Source organism: Podarcis raffonei, chromosome 14 (assembly GCF_027172205.1).
Source record: "Podarcis raffonei isolate rPodRaf1 chromosome 14, rPodRaf1.pri, whole genome shotgun sequence".
NCBI classification, from domain to species: Eukaryota; Metazoa; Chordata; class Lepidosauria; order Squamata; family Lacertidae; genus Podarcis; species Podarcis raffonei.
The window spans coordinates 39,307,119-39,324,726 of record NC_070615.1 but is presented as its reverse complement, the minus strand read 5'-3'; the positions used below and the strand labels follow the sequence as shown (position 1 = coordinate 39,324,726).

The window sequence follows — 17,608 nt, the reverse complement described above, 5'->3', positions numbered from 1 at the left end:
AATCGATGGATTCAAGTTACAAGAAAGGAGATTTCGATTATACATCAGGAAGAATTTTGAACACTGCTAGGAAGGCTCTTACCTCCCCTGCTATTCCCTCTCATGCTGCCTTTAAATGGGAAGTAAGAAAATGGGGCGGGGGGAAGACTCCCATGAAGACCTTAGCTGAGGTCATGTAACAGAAATGTCACGGAAGGTTCACAAGTATTCCAATCTCTGAGAGGAAGCTGTCAGTTACTGAATGCTTAGCAGGGCGGCCGTTATGGGCGAGCAAGATCCATTAGGCTAGCTGGCAAACTCCATGCAATACCTAACGGAATGTGAAGCTTTATGTTGCTAGCTGGCTAGGGAGCTGACGAGGTGTGCGCACATGGTTGGGCGAGTCTAAAATTAGGCTTAGAAAAGCAAAGATATCACTACTTCCCTCTCACAAATTCGCCACTCTCTTGGCTGTTGCAAACGGTTGCTGCTTTTGCACCAAAATCCCTAGAGCTTTCCTGATATGCACAGAATAAGGATTTGGGTCAATTTTTCTCCTCCTTGTATACCTCATTCCGCTGTCATACATCTCAGGGGAGGAGTGATTTAAAGTGATCTGCAAAATAGTTGTGGCTCTGTATTTTTCAAGGACCTGGTGATCTCTTTTCAAATACATATATTCATTTCCTCTCTCTCTCCCCCACCCCCATTTAGCCTTGAATTTTTCAGAGGTGATCCTCAAACCAAATTATTCCAGCATTAGGGCTACCAAAATTGAGAGTGGAATTTTCTATGCACAGATGAAAACAACAGCAACCCACAGCATTATAATTTTATTAGAGTGCCAGAAAAAGATGAATCAGACTTAAGCAGTAGCAAACATTTTCTGAGGGCACACTGGAGAGTTTGGAAATCATTAGTTGATCCCCTATTTTTTTTTTGAGGGGGGGAAATGATTCATTTTTAGAAAACAGACAAACTAGACAGGCAAGTAATAAATCTCTATTTATATAGCCTCAATTTCTTCAATTTATCATCCTTAGCAATCTGTTCCCAAGGGCAACACCAATAAAAACAAGAATGACAGAACTTAGTATTTCTGAATTAAGAAGGAAAAATAGTCTTACCCCACTCTGCCTTGCAAAAGAACTCAGAAGGATCTCAAAAGAGAGGAGGAAATCTCTCCATTTGGATTGGGTTTTGCTATGAACTTTGAACTTTCACACAACGTAAAAGCTACTTCTGGGAATACAATGGAATGCAGTGCAAGTTTAATGCTTCATTTTCTGTGCTATTTGCAAATGAATTTTTTTTCTGGAAACAAATAACACAGAAATTTGCAAAATTTGTGTTATATTCCGTTCTATTTTTGGAAGTGGATTTTAGGTCATGGGAAAGTTCATATTGTAATAAGGGAAACATCAAGAAAAGGGAATAAATTTCCATGTGAATGCAGCCTTGAACTGTATCTTTGTACAAAGTAAATGTGTTAAGTAGGCACAATAAATATAAAATGTGTAAATAGATACAATATGTATGTACATACAAACACACAGAGAGACATTATTAATGAAAAAACAAACTATAAATTCAGGTAGGTAGCCGTGTTGGTTTGACGCAGTAGAAATAAATTTTAAAAAGTTAAAAAATTGTTCAGTAGCACCTTAGAGACCAACTAAGTTTGTTCTCGGTATAAGCTTTTGCGCGCATGCTAAAGTTTAGTAACTTATTATTAAATTGAAAACTATGGATAAACCTGGTCTGAAGAGAGATATTGGATTCTTGTCTCATTACATATGCTGAAGCTATTTTTGGTCATCTGCATACAGTGGTACCTCAGGTTAAGTACTTAATTCGTTCCGGAGGTCTGTTCTTAACCTGAAACTGTTCTTAACCTGAAGCACCACTTTAGCTAATGGGGCCTCCTGCTTCCACTGTGCCACCAGAGCACGATTTCTGTTCTTACCCTGAAGCAAAGTTCTTAACCTGAAGCACTATTTCTGGGTTAGCGGAATCTGTAACCTGAAGCGTATGTAACCTGAGATACCACTGTACTATCCCTTGCTTTTCCCTGTAGGACTAATTATAGTCGTTAACAGTCATCAACAGGTTTACCATACCCATTGAGTCAATCACCCATCTCCTGCTACCCTTCTGAGAAAAACCCCACCCCACCCTCCCACTATATATAAGGGTCTGGTGACTTCTGTTTCAGTATATCTGCATGCACACGAAAGCTTATAACCAGAACAAACTTAGTTGGTCTCTAAGGTGCTACTGGACATTTTATTTATTTTATAAAATAAAATAAAATATAAAATTGTCTTGTGCTAGTAATCTGATGTAATAATTCTGTGTTTTCTGTTATAAACAGGAAAAACAAAGTTCAGAAGATTAATTAAGCCTATAGGTGGTTCCCAATTCAAAATATTTGAGGAGCACCATTTTGATTGGAGATATTGGTCACCGAACCTGGGCCTGTCTGCACAGAAAGTGTGTGCTCTGCCACTGAGCTATGGTTGTTCCCCTACATTAGGAAGATACCAACTTATGTCACTTTAGCAAGCATGATACCAGTCTGCTCGGTTAAGAGTCACTGAACTCTAGATTCAAATGAGATCCCCCAGTGGGGCCTAATGTATAAGGGATGGAGATCCTCTGGTCCTCCAGATGTGGCTGGACTCCAACTCACATCACCCCTGACACATGCTGGCTGGGGCTGATGAAGCCCAACATCTGGAGAGGTACAGGTTTCTCTTCCTTGATGGGTTGAGAGTTTGTTTTTGGGAGTAACAGTTTTTTCAATGAGAAACCAATGTCTTTTAAAGCAGGACATCAGAGACCCTGTAATTTCTGTTCTTTCATATGAGGCATTTTATCTTAGGAAACGTTAGAAAATATTCATTGAATGGGGGAGGATGAACCATTCTCAGAAAGCTGGTTTCCGAAAAGGGGTTTTATCAAGCTACTAAAATATAATATACACTGGCCAGTGTTAAGACCTTGTCTGGATATGGTGCTAAATGATGGTTTATGAAGCTCTCTTGTTTTAACAAACCATCGTTTATTGCCCAGTCCCACTTGTTTAGTGCTAGATCTGAATGAGTCCTAAAAATGAGTGATTCCGTGTGACATTGAGCATGCCATTTGGAATCACGCTAGCATTTTAAAAAAGAAGTTGGAGCCAATGAGAACTCCCCTTTCTAATAGTAGCATGGGGGGGGGGAGTTCAACCTCCCCTCCCTGCGTACAATATTCCCAATGAGAATTATCCTGGTTTCTGTTTGTGGGCCTGATCCTTATCTTCCCCCATACCCTGTTGGGCAAGGCTTCCCACCTCTCCATCACCTGATGTTTGCAATGACACCAGGTGACCCATTTGAAATCTACCTGCATAGGCAAAGCAGCAGCGATCAGCTGAAAGGGCAAGTGGGAATAGCTTGGCTGAAACAAGTAGAAAACCACCAAGCCAAACAAACCAAAAAGAAACTTGACTACATTACAAGAAGTGGCTGTTTGATCATAAACTTTCAGTGACCAAAATGCCACTGGAGTGGTCAAATCTGACACCCAGATCCTATGATTTGGCTTCTGTGTATTTATGGGGTACAATATTGCAACAATAACTAGGGATGGAGGAGAATGTTTGTGTGTGAAAGCACATCTACAATACCAGAGTCAAAATACAGCCATCCTTCAGAAGGCACACCCACCTCTGAAGTTTGCAGTGCAGTTCACCAGCCAGAAAAGGGTACAAAATGTGCTCAATAAATGCATATTTTAGTGAAAATAACACACAAAGATTTATTAGATTAGAGGAGATTGCTTTGTACACATAAAGTCATGTGTACATCAGGAGACAGTCACACTACAAAGCTGATGAATTTTCATGAGGCTTTTTCTTCTTTTAAATCACAAACTGACGTGGAAATATGGAGAACTTTAAGGTTGGGGGGGGAAATAAGAAACAGATAGAAACTGAAATTGAGGGGTTCTCCCACCCCTAGAGGCAGCATTTGCATGTCATCATGTCTGGGTGAGATTATGCTAGGAGAGTGTTCGATAGGGCTTATTCTTAGCATTTAATTTCCCAGCGCAGTGAGCCTTGGGATCAGCCTGAAAGTTTCCTGTAGTGAACAAAAGCATGTTCCCGAATCTCTCACCCACCAACACCACTATGGGGGCCCCAACCTCTTCAAAAGATGCCTTCTTTCCTCAAGCAGTGAATGTCAGGTTAATTTCAGCTTGATGCTATACAAGGGAAGCAAATCAATTCCTTTTAATGGAACAAGAAAAAAAGATCGATATAAAATTGCATTTTTCTTTCTAAATTGTTTAAAGAACAGGCAGATAATAATAGAGCTAAAACAATTGGTTGTTGAGAATCAGCAGGACTGCAATTACTCTTAATAGTTTTTTATTTATTAATATTTAGAAGCTGAGGTGTACGTTTGGGGATGACATTTAAATGATCAATAACCCCCTATGCAGCATTTACTTGCGCCACATACAATGATAACAGCATGTGCTTGGTTGAGTAAGAAAAGATCTGTACTCCCTATTAGCTCAGTCAGTAGAGCATGAGGCTCTTAATCTCAGGGCTGTGGGTTTGAGCCCGATGTTGGGCAAAAGATTCTGGCATTGCAGGGTATTGGACTAGATCAGGCATGTCCAACTCCCAAGAGACTGCGATTTACTCCCAGTATAAAAAAACTGGCAGTGATCTACCCACTGCCACTGGAGGGAGGAGGAGCGTGTGTGAGATGGGTGGATTGCCCAGAGTTGTTGAGCTTTTTGGGAGGGAGGGTTCCACAGAGTTTTTGAGCTTTTTTAAAAAAGTTAACTTTTTTGTATAGAGAAGGATCCAGCGATCTACCAGGATCAGCCAGGGATCTACCAGCAGATCACAAGCTACTGGTTGGACATGCCTGGACTAGATGATCCTCATGACCCCTTCCAACTCTACAATTCTATGATTCCTGCCTTTTCTAAAGGCCTCGGTGGCCTTCCATAAACTGCTGTGTGCTATACTTTGGAATGTTTTCAACCAGCGTGGTGCAGTGGTTAGAGTGTCAGACTCAGACCTTGGAGACCAGGGTTCAAATCCCCACTCAGCCACAAAGCTCACTGGCTGACCTTGTGCCAGTCATTGCCTCTTAGCCTAACCTACCTCACAGGGTTGTTGAGGGAATTAAATGAGGAAGGGGAGAACCATGAATGCCACTTTGAGCTCCTTTGATATCTGTGCTGAAAGTTAAGACATCGAAATAGAAGCTGGTGAGTTTTGCGTTGCGATCAGGAGGCAAGCGGCTTAGCTATGTGCTATCCCATAAAGTACAACCTAGCTGGTTCTGTCCATCTTCTTCCCCTTGGATTAGCAGAAATGCTGCAACAGGCCTGTGGAGTTTTTTTAAGGACCCTGCCAGGGAGTGCTATAAACCCCTGTTGACACGCATGCTACATTACCCCATAGCTGTCAACTTTTCCCTTTACTTGCGAGGAAACCTATTCGGACTAAGGGAATTTCCCTTAAAAAAAGGGAAAAGTTGACAGCTGTGCATTACCCACACCTGCATGAATTAGGCAACAGGGTGTCAGAAGTGGGACCACATTCAGGACAACATCCTATCCTTTACATTCAAAGACTCCAGAAGGGAGTGCAGAAGGTCTCGGGTTCAATGCCTGACATCTGCAAGTAGGGCTGGGAATGTCCCCAGTCTGAAACCCTAAAGAGCTTCTGCCAGCCAGTGTGGACAACACTGAGCTAGATGGACCAAGGGTCTGACTTGGTCTAAAGGCAAGCTTCTTATGCTCTAACATATAATGCATACTAGAATGTTTCTGCTTACTGACACATTACACTGCTGCATTGTGTACATCACTTATCGAAGATAAATGGGTAGCAGGCATAGCAGAACGCCGTTCCTTTTGCAGATCCACACACTATTTATTTAGATTGTGCCAATAAATGATCATTATAGCTGCATTACTGGAACCACAGGGTAGGGCTAAATTCTGCAACCCTTTGTTATTTTTAATAGCACTTATTCACACAATTAGCATAATTGATTTCAACAGTACAACACAGGCGACAAAACAGCTACTCAGCTTGAGCAACAATTGCAGAAGCCATCTTACCATTATCACACCCTCCCACTCACTTGCTTTCAATCACTGTTTTCACCTCTTGGGCTGAATCTTTTTTCAGACTAGCCGATATTCTGCCTCTGGGGGATTTCTAGATGATCTCTTCTCTCTTCTGCCACTGCACTACCAGTACTTATGTCTTTTTTTTTATGCTGTGGTTTTCTTTTTCTTCCAGGATCCTTGCTCCCCACACCCTCAAAGCATGATTTTAAAGCATCTTCTAGAGTCATGGATAAGAGACAAGATATCTGCTAATCAAAGCAGAATATCTGGAAAAGACAGTATTTCATTATAAATATCATCTCTGCCCTTCCTTTGAAGTTTTCACAATGCTTTATAAAATCTATGTTTGCTACAAATTGTGATTGATAGGGTTGTACTCAAGGCCTATTCAAGGCCTATTCAAGGTTGACCCATTAAACAGATTGGAAAGGTCTAAAAACATTAATTTCAATGGGACTACTTTTGAGGAGGACCAGCATTGGATACGACACATGAAATGCTTATCAACTTCCATTGGTTACAGCGATAAAGGGTAACACCAGCACTTTGAATTGGGCCTGGAAATGCAGTTGGTCCAAATGTGGCAGCATCTGTTCGGCCTGTCTGGTTATGCACTTTGTGTGATTCTCTGCAGCAAAAAAAGGGAAATGGCAGAAATCCAGTCAACTAATGTGGAGGAAGATGTGGCTAGCCCAATTTGTGAATCTCTGATTTTCTTAATCTACATGATCTGGGGGGCATGGAGAAAGTCTAAATCATGGGTAGGCAAACTAAGGCCTGGGGGCCGGATTCGGCCCAATCACCTTCTAAATCTGGCCCACGGACGGTCCGGGAATCAGTGTGTTTTTACATGAGTAGAATGTGTCCTTTTATTTAAAATGCATCTCTGGGTTATTTGTGGGGCATAGGAATTCGTTCATATTTTTTTCCAAAATATAGTCCGGCTTCCCACAAGGTCTGAGGGACAGTATACCGACCCCCTGCTGAAAAAGTTTGCTGGCCCCTGGTCTAAATCAAAGGATAGCTAATGTTGTACCTTCCAGTTGTTTTGGACCCCAGTTCCCATCACCCCAGACAGGATGGCCAATGGTTAGGGATGATGACCCTTAGGGTCCCTTCCAACTCTACAATTCCATGATTCTATGATTCTAACCTCTTCAACCTGCATTTCACAAGTATAGGGAGTCTGATCAGCATGCCAGTCATTTTTGTTATTTGAATATTCTCCTGGCTACTATCCAGTCGCATGCAAACTGCATTCTATATGGAACCAGAATGCACCGGCAAAGTAGCTGTTTATGCATTTTTAAATAAAAAAACCCAAAACATCAAAACAAAATATAATTCTCTTCATTTAGGATTTCATAGTCATAAGCAATTGCTGAAATCATTTTTGTGTTTTACAAATCAGCGCCTAATAACCAGGACGCTGGTACGCGACATGTACAAGCGAGATACAGCGATATGGAATCTAATTTACAAGGATAGCTATCTTGCCAGACCAATAATCTTAACAGCAAACTTGCTTTTTTGACATTTCTAATTATGAAGATGCTATCATCCCTCGGAGACAAATCACAATTATTTCCTTGCTTTGTTGGAGCATAGGAGCCCGCCGTGCTTCCCCCCCTCCTCCATCAACTCATATGCATAAACAAATAGCACTTAAAAGTAACAGTACATTCATTACTGTGGAATTAGAATGAATTCCCTATTAAAAATACCTATCACATCACTTAACAGCTAATTAGTTCATCATAATCAACACGATCACAGTGAATACTAAATGGTTATACAAGGATCATCTATTTGGTGGATGCAGAGAGGTGCTTTGTCGATGTACTGCCCGCCCTGCGAGGGCTCCTTGGCTACGAAACGCTCCAGCTCTGCTGAGAATATGTCTATAAATGACGCAATCTCTTGGGAAGGGCTGGTTATGTTGACTTTCCCCCCTTTTTTTAAAGAACTGATGCCCGCCACCCCTTCCAGGCAGTGGTGGCTAGCACCCACTGGTACTCTTCCCAATAGGTCTTGCCCCGATGAGGCAGTTGCAAGGACTGAAGATCCCCACCTTCCCACTGCTTCTTAAGTCTCCTCCTCCCTTGCTTCCTTTCCCCAGCAGCCTCACTCTCATTTGTCTTGTCTCTCTTTGTTCCCCCCTCTTCATACTTCTTCTGGGAGGAAAGCTGGTTGCAGTAAGAGGGGGAGACTCCTAGGCTTCTTCAGCAGCTTGCCTCATCTCTGCCTCTTGACCCACCTCAGCTTCTGCCTCTGCTTCTGGACTGCTCTCTGCCACAGTCCCGTCCTGCTCACTAAACCCTGTTGCCTCTTCAGCTTCCAAACCACCTCCACTCAGTCTGCTCCCTCTTCTCTCTCTGACCGCTCATCATTGTTCCACCACCAATCCTCTGGCTCAGAGCCGTGTTCCCTTGGAGGTTCCCCAACTGGTGCCTCCCATCTCTCCTTGCATCCAGCCAGTCCATGACACAGAGCCACCACCTGACTGGTTATATAGAGAGGTCAGCAGTGGACCAGCCTCCACTAGGGGAAGAGGGAGGTATTTTTGACCTTCCAGATGCTTTTGGACTCCAATTCCCATCAGCCCCAGTTAGCACGGCCAATGGTCTGGGATGATGGGAGCTGTAGTCCAGCAACATCTGGAGGGCCACAGGTTCTGTATCAATGCCCTACAGCTAATTATTTGGAGGCCTTCTTATAACAACCTATCCTGAGCTAAGGCCTCAATATCCCATAATTCTGATTTATTTAGATTTCTGCATCGTCTAGGGTGTTTCGCAATAGCTTGTAACACACTGTATACATAACAGCAACAATCATTAAAACAATTTGCCCAGTTTAAATGGGTGGTGGTGGGGGAAACACCTGAATAAGTCTATATAAGGCATCTCTCTGCCTATATATTATAGATTTATACCAGAAGCAGTTTAAGTTTATGGCCCCAGGGGGAATGGTAGCCTGTATAAGTTGTAATCACCTTTATCATTTTACTATTTCACATCTCTGTGCTGGTGTTTCAAGCTGAAAAGCAATTTTCACTTTCTGTTGGCCATTTTGCTCAAATAAACGTTTTTCTACCGCATGCTTCTTGCTAATTCCCTTACACTAGCTAAGGTAATATCGGCATTTACTGGTTATTTCCCCTGCAGTAATAAGCAAGGCAAGATTTCTAAGATAACTGTAATGCTGTTCATCTTTATTCTTTTTTGAAGTGTTGGTGGTGCACAATTGTTTTCGGTAAAGATCTCTAAATGAGTACTTTTGTTAGCACATATAACGGATAAGCATTGACAGGTATGAGTTCAGAGATGTACAAGGAGATCTAGGGACACTCTGGTTCTTTCTTCTGAGGTACTGATGCAAGCATTGAGCAAGGGCCACAGCTCACTGGGAAAGAATCCGCTTTGTGTGCAGAAGGTCCCTGGTTTGATCCCCAGTTAGGGCTGGGAGGGACTGCTTTCTGTATCCCTACAGAGACACTGCCAGCCAGTGTAGACAAAGCCTCACTCCGTATAAGGCTTCCCATGCCCCAGTTGGATCGAGTTGTCTTTCCTAAACTCTGCACGGATTTCCTCGCCCTTCCAGATAGAAGGAACAAAACTATGCCAACCCTCGCAGGAATGGATGCTCAGGCAGCCTGATTCAAATCTCTTCTCCTCTGCTTTGATCTCACATAATCCATTTTTAGGTTCTAATCCTTCAAAGCGCAGGTAACTGCGGGCAGTTAACCACGGCCTCTAAAGCGTCACAGATGAAATAAATTAACCGAAAAGGCAACAATATTGATGTAATATAACAAACGCCCTGGATGTCACCAAAAAAAGAAGTGAGAGAAAGGAGGGGGGGAGGATTTATCAAGGCAAAAGGCTCAAATTAGACTCAGGGAAATAATCTTTATTGATTCCATCTCTCATTTTGCTCTATTTCGGGGATATTAAAAGCCTGGTTGATCGATAACGTAACTTCCCCTCCTTCTCTTTAGGACAACGAAACAGGACAGAGCAGAATCTTCACTTTCTCGCAGGGGGCAGCAGATCCAAAGGCAAATAAGGCCAAGATAGGAAGCTATTGTTTACTGAGTTCAGAGCATTAGCAGCTTAAGATGAACCCTGCAGGATCAGGCCAAAGGCCCATCCAGCCCTGCATCCTGTTCTCACAGTGGCCAACCAAAGGCCCCAGTTGGAATCCCCAAAGCCAGAGCTGAGGGCAAGACCACTCTCACCCACTTGTGATTCCACATAACTGGCATTCAAAGGTATACTGCCCCCAACAGGAGAGGTGGAACACAGCAGTTGTGGCCAGTAACCATTGATAGCCCTATCCTCCATTAGTCCATCTAGTTACTAGTATCGTCTAGGAATGGGGAACTGGACCTGGACGTTGGGCTGGATGCAGAATAAGCCCACCCTCCTTAGGTCACCTTTGCTAGGTGGGTGGGGCTTCTCACCAGTCAATCACCTGCCACCAGGAGATTTGACTTCAAAGGAAGAATCGGGAGCTCACTCGAAGAGGGCTCAGGACTCTTGCTTTCTTAAATGGGAGCCTTAGAAAAGGTGGAAGGCAGGGACCTTCAGTCCTGGCAACTGCTCCACAGGAGCAAGACCTACTGGGAAGGGTTTCTGAGACCACTACGCCGCATTGTATGTTCATTTCCTTGAATAAATTTTTCGCTTTGCTAACAACAGAGATCTGCATCCTTCCTCACTGACCTGTTTAGGACTCCAGCCCTGACACTCGTGAATAAGCAGGAGTCGTTTCTCTCCCTAGCAAGATGGTCAATCGGCTTGGCTTTGCTTCCCACTGCTGAAAAGGACTGTCTTGGTGCAATTTTAATCCCCCTCAAATCTACTAAATTGCACCATCCTGCTTGGACTGTTTGCACCAACCACACTCTGTTGTTGTTGTTGTTGCTGCTGCTGTTGTTGTGCTTATTAACAGCATTTCAGCTATTTTAACATTGATTAGAGGTTTTTTTTGCGGGTTTCTTTTTGCAGTTCCAAAAAACAACAGCAACGCAACCCACGACACATGCCGTGGATATCAATTGAAGGATACCGCAAATAAATTTGACATCGGAGCGGAGGGAGAAGAGTGGAAACGGGACCAATTTATTTCGGGTACATTGCTTGTCAGATGGAGAAATGAAACATAATTTATGGTGTGACATTTCCAACAGCAAATAGATTCTAGCATAAGCAATTAACACTGGTTCTGTTTGGCAGGCTTTGGGAGATTACTCATAGGGGGTGCGTGTGTGTGCTGAGTTACAATAGCACACACATAACAAAATAGAGCCTTTCTGTCTTCACCACCTTACATCAAATCCCTGTAGCTAAAAGTTTATGATAAAAATATATTCCACGTATGTTAACCCTGTACTGACTCAGGACAAAAGCCTGTTGCCAAGGTGGGGGTGTAACAATAGTCTGTTGCTAAGAAGGTGGGCAGGAACCAAAAGGTTTGCCCCAACTCCATGGAAAAATCCTCTCCCCAAGACATTCCCACTAACAGGGGGAAATTTTGGAGGAGCCTTTCCTTCTTAAAGAAGACAGAAACTTGCCTCATACCATATCAGACAATCTGTCCATCTGGCCAGTACTCCAGGGACTAGGGGCGGGGGAGAAGTTCAATTCAGATTGCATTTAAAGGTAATTCTACCTAATCTGCAGTTCCCAAAACAATACAAGAAGCAAAACACAGCCATCTCTTCAAATTCACACTTCTCTCTGAATTTTGTAATGCCCCTCTTCCGCCAAGTAAAGGGTACGAAAACACATATGCCAGGGTACAGTGTCTGTAAAAATGCATCTATTCACAAATTAATTCTATTAAGGAAAATTGCTTTGCAAAAATTGAGTACATCAGGCACAATGCCATTTTTTGTATTTTAGGAGAAATTCCCTAAACTAAAACACTGATCAATTTTCATGAGGACTTAGAAAAAATGTTGCAAACTGATGTGGAAATGTGGGGAGCTGAACTTTAAGACTGGAAACATGAAGAAATGAGAGAGAAACCAAAACTGAGATCTACCCATCCATAGGGGCATCTCATACTTTCATATGTTCTGCCTAATTTGGCCCCACTCTAACCACCTTCTTTGACCACTCCTGCCCTAACCTTGGCAAGTGACTCTAATATCTAAACACATCCCTGAAAGCCTTAAAAAAAGAAAGAAAGAAAAAAGCCTTTCAGGGACAGAGGATTCTTGATATCTCCAGGAGCTTACCGCATTCCTGGAAATGCTCTGATAGTTAAGAAGCGTTTCCTAAAGTTTAAATGACTGGGAAACCATCAGGGTTGACGTGCGCAATCTGGAGTACTCAGTGTAGCACTAAGCGAAAGTGGGGCTTAGCTATAGTGTGGGCATCTTCTGGAAAAGCCACCATGCTTGTTTCCATTTCTGTGAAATTCCGCTGCGGTAAGGCAAGAGGCACTCTGGAGCAGATGGGAGACCGAAATTTGGGTCTTGCTTGCCTGGTTGCAGTTAACTCTAAAGCAGCTCCCAATCAACAGGATTAGATGATACAAAAAATGAAAAAGAGAAAGGGGCTGAATAATCCTCTAAACATCGCATAGTCGCTATATCTTTAATATGATCCCACTAATCCAATTAAGGCCCAAAGGAAACCACATCTCAAATGCCATGCTTCAATGTGATTTGCTCTGTATCTCCTAACCATTCATTAACAAGACATATTTTTAAACCAGACTTTCCTGCCTTTCAAGCTGGTGCTTGTTGATCTGAAGTGAAGCAGGGCCCCCTCTCCCATCCTCGCCTTTCCCTTCCTTTCAAACAACCCAGTTCTCTCTGATTCTTCCCTGCCAAATATAGCTTTCTCCCAAGTTCACCTCTTTTCCTCTCCTTTCAAATTTGAACAGAGGTTGGATGGCCACATGTCAGGGATTCTTTAGTTGGGATTCCTACATTTGGACTAGATGACTCTCAGGTCCCTTTCCACTCAAAAATTCTATGTTTCTAAGTGTGGGATTATGAATTATTTGAATTATGGTGCTGGAGGAGACTCTTGAGAGTCCCATGGACTGCAAGAAGATCAAACCTCTCCATTCTTATGGAAATCAGCCCTGAGTGCTCACTGGAAGGACAGATCCTGAAGCTGAGGCTCCAATACTTTGGTCACCTCATGAGAAGAGAAGACTCCCTGGAAAAGACCCTGATGCTGGGAAAGATTGAGGGCACAAGGAGAAGGGGATGACAGAGGACGAGGTGGTTGGACAGTGTTCTCGAAGCTACCAGCATGAGTCTGACCAAACTGCGGGAGGCAGTGGAAGACAGGAGTGCCTGGCGTGCTCTGGTCCATGGGGTCACGAAGAGTCGGACACGACTAAACGACTAAACAACAACAACAACAAGTGTGGGATGGAGGGAGATGAAAGAAAAGTGTGGAAAGTCAGGTTTTTTGTGAACATTACTCCTATCCCATCCATTTTTTGGTGTGTGCAAAAACTGAACTTCAGCAAAAATCCAGCTTCCCTTTGTGCGTCCATTGCTTTTATTCATTAGGAAAGCATAGCAAGAAATCCTGCGCTAAAAACAACCCATCCTTCTACTTTGGAAATAGCATTGCTCCAGGTAAGGTGAGTGTTATTCTAAAAAATAATATATTTTTTTTTGGTGGGGGAGAATCTACCAGAACCCTAGAAGTATTTAGCAATACCATAATTACATTCCTCCAGTATGCAAACCCAAAGGAACATACGGCCCTTTTACAGCAGGCAGATCTCAGTGCAACTGTGAACCCGATGTGCGCTCCTTTTTAATTACACATGTGCCTGCTGAGGACATATGATTGAGTCTAGCAAAGCTAATTCACAACCAGCATGAGAGCAGGCATTAATATTAAATATTACACCCCGGCTGGTTCTCCGGACTATCAATTATCCCCAGAGATGGGGACAAAATGGAAATTGGCAGGAGTCGATTCCTGTGCCAATGGGAAGTGATGCTGACACAAGCATAGCACATCCTGGAAATAAAAAAGAAGTGGCCAGGCTCCTGCCTGCATTTGTTGTACGCTACACCCTGATCCCCCCCCCCAGTGTGGCACCCATGGGTGCTATGACACCTGCAAACATTCAGGCTGGTGCCTCTCAAGACCCCCTGTCCCTCTGATTTTTTTAAAATGGCTTTAGGGTGGGGCAGGTGCCTTTTTTTTATAGGGTACTGCCTCCTTTTTTATATATATGTTTAATTCGTTTTAAGGTCTGGGTAGATGTTTTTTCTGGGTTTTTTGGGGGGGCGCTTTTAAGCACTGCTGATTTTCCTTCTGTGAAATGGGTATTTTGTGGTCCTCACAACAGATTTCAAAATGTGTTGGGGACCCCAAAGTAGCAAAATGTTCCAGGGCAATGCTTTGCAAGGGCTGGCTTCCTTGGAGAGGAGAGATCATAGAATAACAGAATCACAGAATTGTAGAGTTGGAAAGGACTCCAAGAGCAGGAATCACAGCTAAAGAATCCCTCGCAGATGGCCACCCAATCTTGGTTCAGAACAGCGGTTCTCAACCTGTGGGTCCCCAGATGTTGTTGGACTACAACTCCCATCATCCCTTGCTAGCTAGGGGTGATGGGAGTTGTAGTTCAACAATATCTGGGGACCCACAGGTTGAGAAAGGCTGGTTTAGAAACTTCCAACCAAGGAGAGTCCACCAGCACTACCAAGGAGCTCATTGCAGACTTAGAGCAATTACTTTCAAATATGCAAGCAGGGCATAGGCCAGGGGTAGAGAACTGCATCTCTCCAGATGTTAGGGGACTGCAGCTCCTGTCATCCCTTAACATTGGCTATGCTGAATGGGGTTGATGAGAGCTGGAGTCTAGCAAACTGGAGGGCAATAGATTTTGCACCTTCAGCAACGACAGAGGCTAATCGCTCAAGCACTGTTATCAAATCAGCAGACTCATTGCCCCACACCAGATCCCCAGAGAGAGTTGCCCCAAGATATTTTTAGCCTTCCAGGGACACAGCTCATTTCTCTCTCCCTATGTCTGTCTCCCAAATTTTAAGCGCAGCTTTTCTCATACACAGACTTCACATATCAACCCCAAACCTTTAGCTAGGAGTGGGGATGGGGAAGGTGTTCCACTTTCCCCAAATAGCTTTCCACATTCCAGGGAAGATGTGGGACTGGGAAATCACCCTCTAACAATTAGTGCCCTTAAAGAGACATCCATCACTCATCTTGGCTCAATTACCTGCAATTTTTCCAAACAAAGGATGTAGTGGGCACAAATTGCTCACTGACCACTAAAGGACATCAGACAGTCATTCTGGCCCATTAACTCCCTTTCATCCAAACCCAAGACTCGTTCACGGCAATCAGGTAAAAAGCAACATTATTCCAATGATAGTGACAATTCTGTCTCCCTCGCTCTTCACAACAAGACTGTTGTTTACTGGGGCACCAAGGGTGCTGAGAGTCCTTCGGAGGCCCCTATTCCCCTCACAGAATTACAATTCTCCGAGTGGCTTAACAATCAAGCCCTCTCCACAGGGAACTCTGGGAATTGTAGTTCTGATAGCAGAACAGAGGGTTTCCTAACAACTCAGCACTCTTAACAAGCTACAGCTCCCAGAAGTCTTGGGTGGGATACAATGACTGTTTAAAGTGGTATCATAGTCTGGGGAAGCTTTTAATGTTATCCTAGTTTCAGGAAGCTTTTAATGTTTGGTATTATTATTATTGGAACGCGGGTGGCGCTGTGGGTAAAAGCCTCAGCGCCTAGGGCTTGCCGATCAAAAGGTCGGCGGTTCGAATCCCCGTGGCGGGGTGCGCTCCCGTTGCTCGGTCCCAGCGCCTGCCAACCTAGCAGTTCGAAAGCACCCCCAGGTGCAAGTAGATAAATAGGGACCGCTTACTGGCGGGAAGGTAAACGGCATTTCTGTGTGCTGCGCTGGCTCGTCAGATGCAGCTTTGTCACGCTGGCCACGTGACCCGGAAGTGTCTTCGGACAGCGCTGGCCCCCGGCCTCTTAAGTGAGATGGGCGCACAACCCTAGAGTCTGTCAAGACTGGCCCGTACGGGCAGGGGTACCTTTACCTTTACCTATTATTATTATTATTATTATTATTATTATTATTATTATTATTATTATCATCTTTGCTGGAACCTAATAATAATAATAATAATAATAATAATAATAATAATAATAATAATAATGTGGTATCATAGTGCTTTAAATGTATGGTGTGGATGTGGCCTAAATCAAGTAGTCTCACCCCTGATTTTGCTTATGTCTTTCCTGGTATCTGTGAGTGCAGCATAAGCAACTGCAAGTGTCTTCAGAATTTGAAACCAAGATTGATGTCCCAGTGGCTGTCAAGGGGAGAGTTTGCAAATGCCAGGGATTGGGCAGCAAAACGCAGCCCTGCCCTGCCTTACCTTGTCTCTTATTTCCATGTTGTTCAAAATGGAAGTGAAGCAAGCTCAAAATGGGCTACCCACTTTTTCTCTTTTCTCAGCAGCAGAAACATGTTATTAACCAACAAGCAGGCCTGTTGCACAGGGACCTTTAAATGACAGTCACATCCCTTTAGAGGTTATTAAGAATCGTAATTGTGCATTTTCAAGATCCCAGCAATAACTGCTTTAGGACGGGTGTTCAAAATGCTGAACTAATGGTTGCTTGAAGCCTGAACTTCCAGCTATGTTGAAAGTGTATATTGAGTAACAGAATATGTTCTCCATTTGCATTTCATTCCATTTAATTGAAAAAATACAGAGCAATCTATTTTTCCCTTCTGGGTAATTAAAAGAAAATAGGTTTAAAAAAACAACAACCAGCAATTTCAGGTATGCAAAACTTGAGAGAGCGTCATTGGTTTTACACCAGAAAGTAATTTATATGTGAACTTCCGAGTTCTAGAGGACGCTGTTCTTTAATCAATCAGCTGCTTCAACAAGGAATTTAATATTGTAGTGTAAACGTTTCATAGCTCAGAATACAGATGTCGTGCCGAAAATTATGGAACTGCTGTTTTTTTAATTTAAAAAATAGACATTGTTTGGGATTTGATTGACAGTCTCTTCAGGGACAACAGAATGCAGGTGGGCATATGCACTGATCAAAACTCGTTCCAAAACTCTGTGTCTGAGGAGAAGGAACAGAAGGAGGAAATGCCATTTCACACAGTGTGTAGTTTGACATATGGCGTTTCCTTCCTCAGGATGAGGTAGTGGCCACCAACTAATGGCAAACGAGAGATATTTATGGAGGTATTAGAATGTATTTCCATGCACTGCTCTGGTTCGCCAGAAGCGGCTTAGTCATGCTGGCCACATGACCCGGAAGCTGTCTGCAGACAAACGCCGGCTACCTCAGCCTATAGAGCAAGATGAGCGCCGCAACCCCAGAGTCATCTGCGACTGGACCAAACGGTCAGGGGTACCTTTACCTTTATTAGAACAGTTCAAGAAGACGCTGCATCAGGCCAATGGCC

General features: G+C 43.3%; 1 protein-coding gene across 2 annotated transcripts in view; it reads right to left on the bottom strand.

Annotated features, from left to right (window-relative positions):
* The window catches only part of XYLT1 (xylosyltransferase 1), a 160,041-nt gene that overhangs the window by 48,163 nt on the left and 94,270 nt on the right, over positions 1–17,608 (bottom strand). The gene's annotated exons all lie outside the window — the stretch shown is intronic.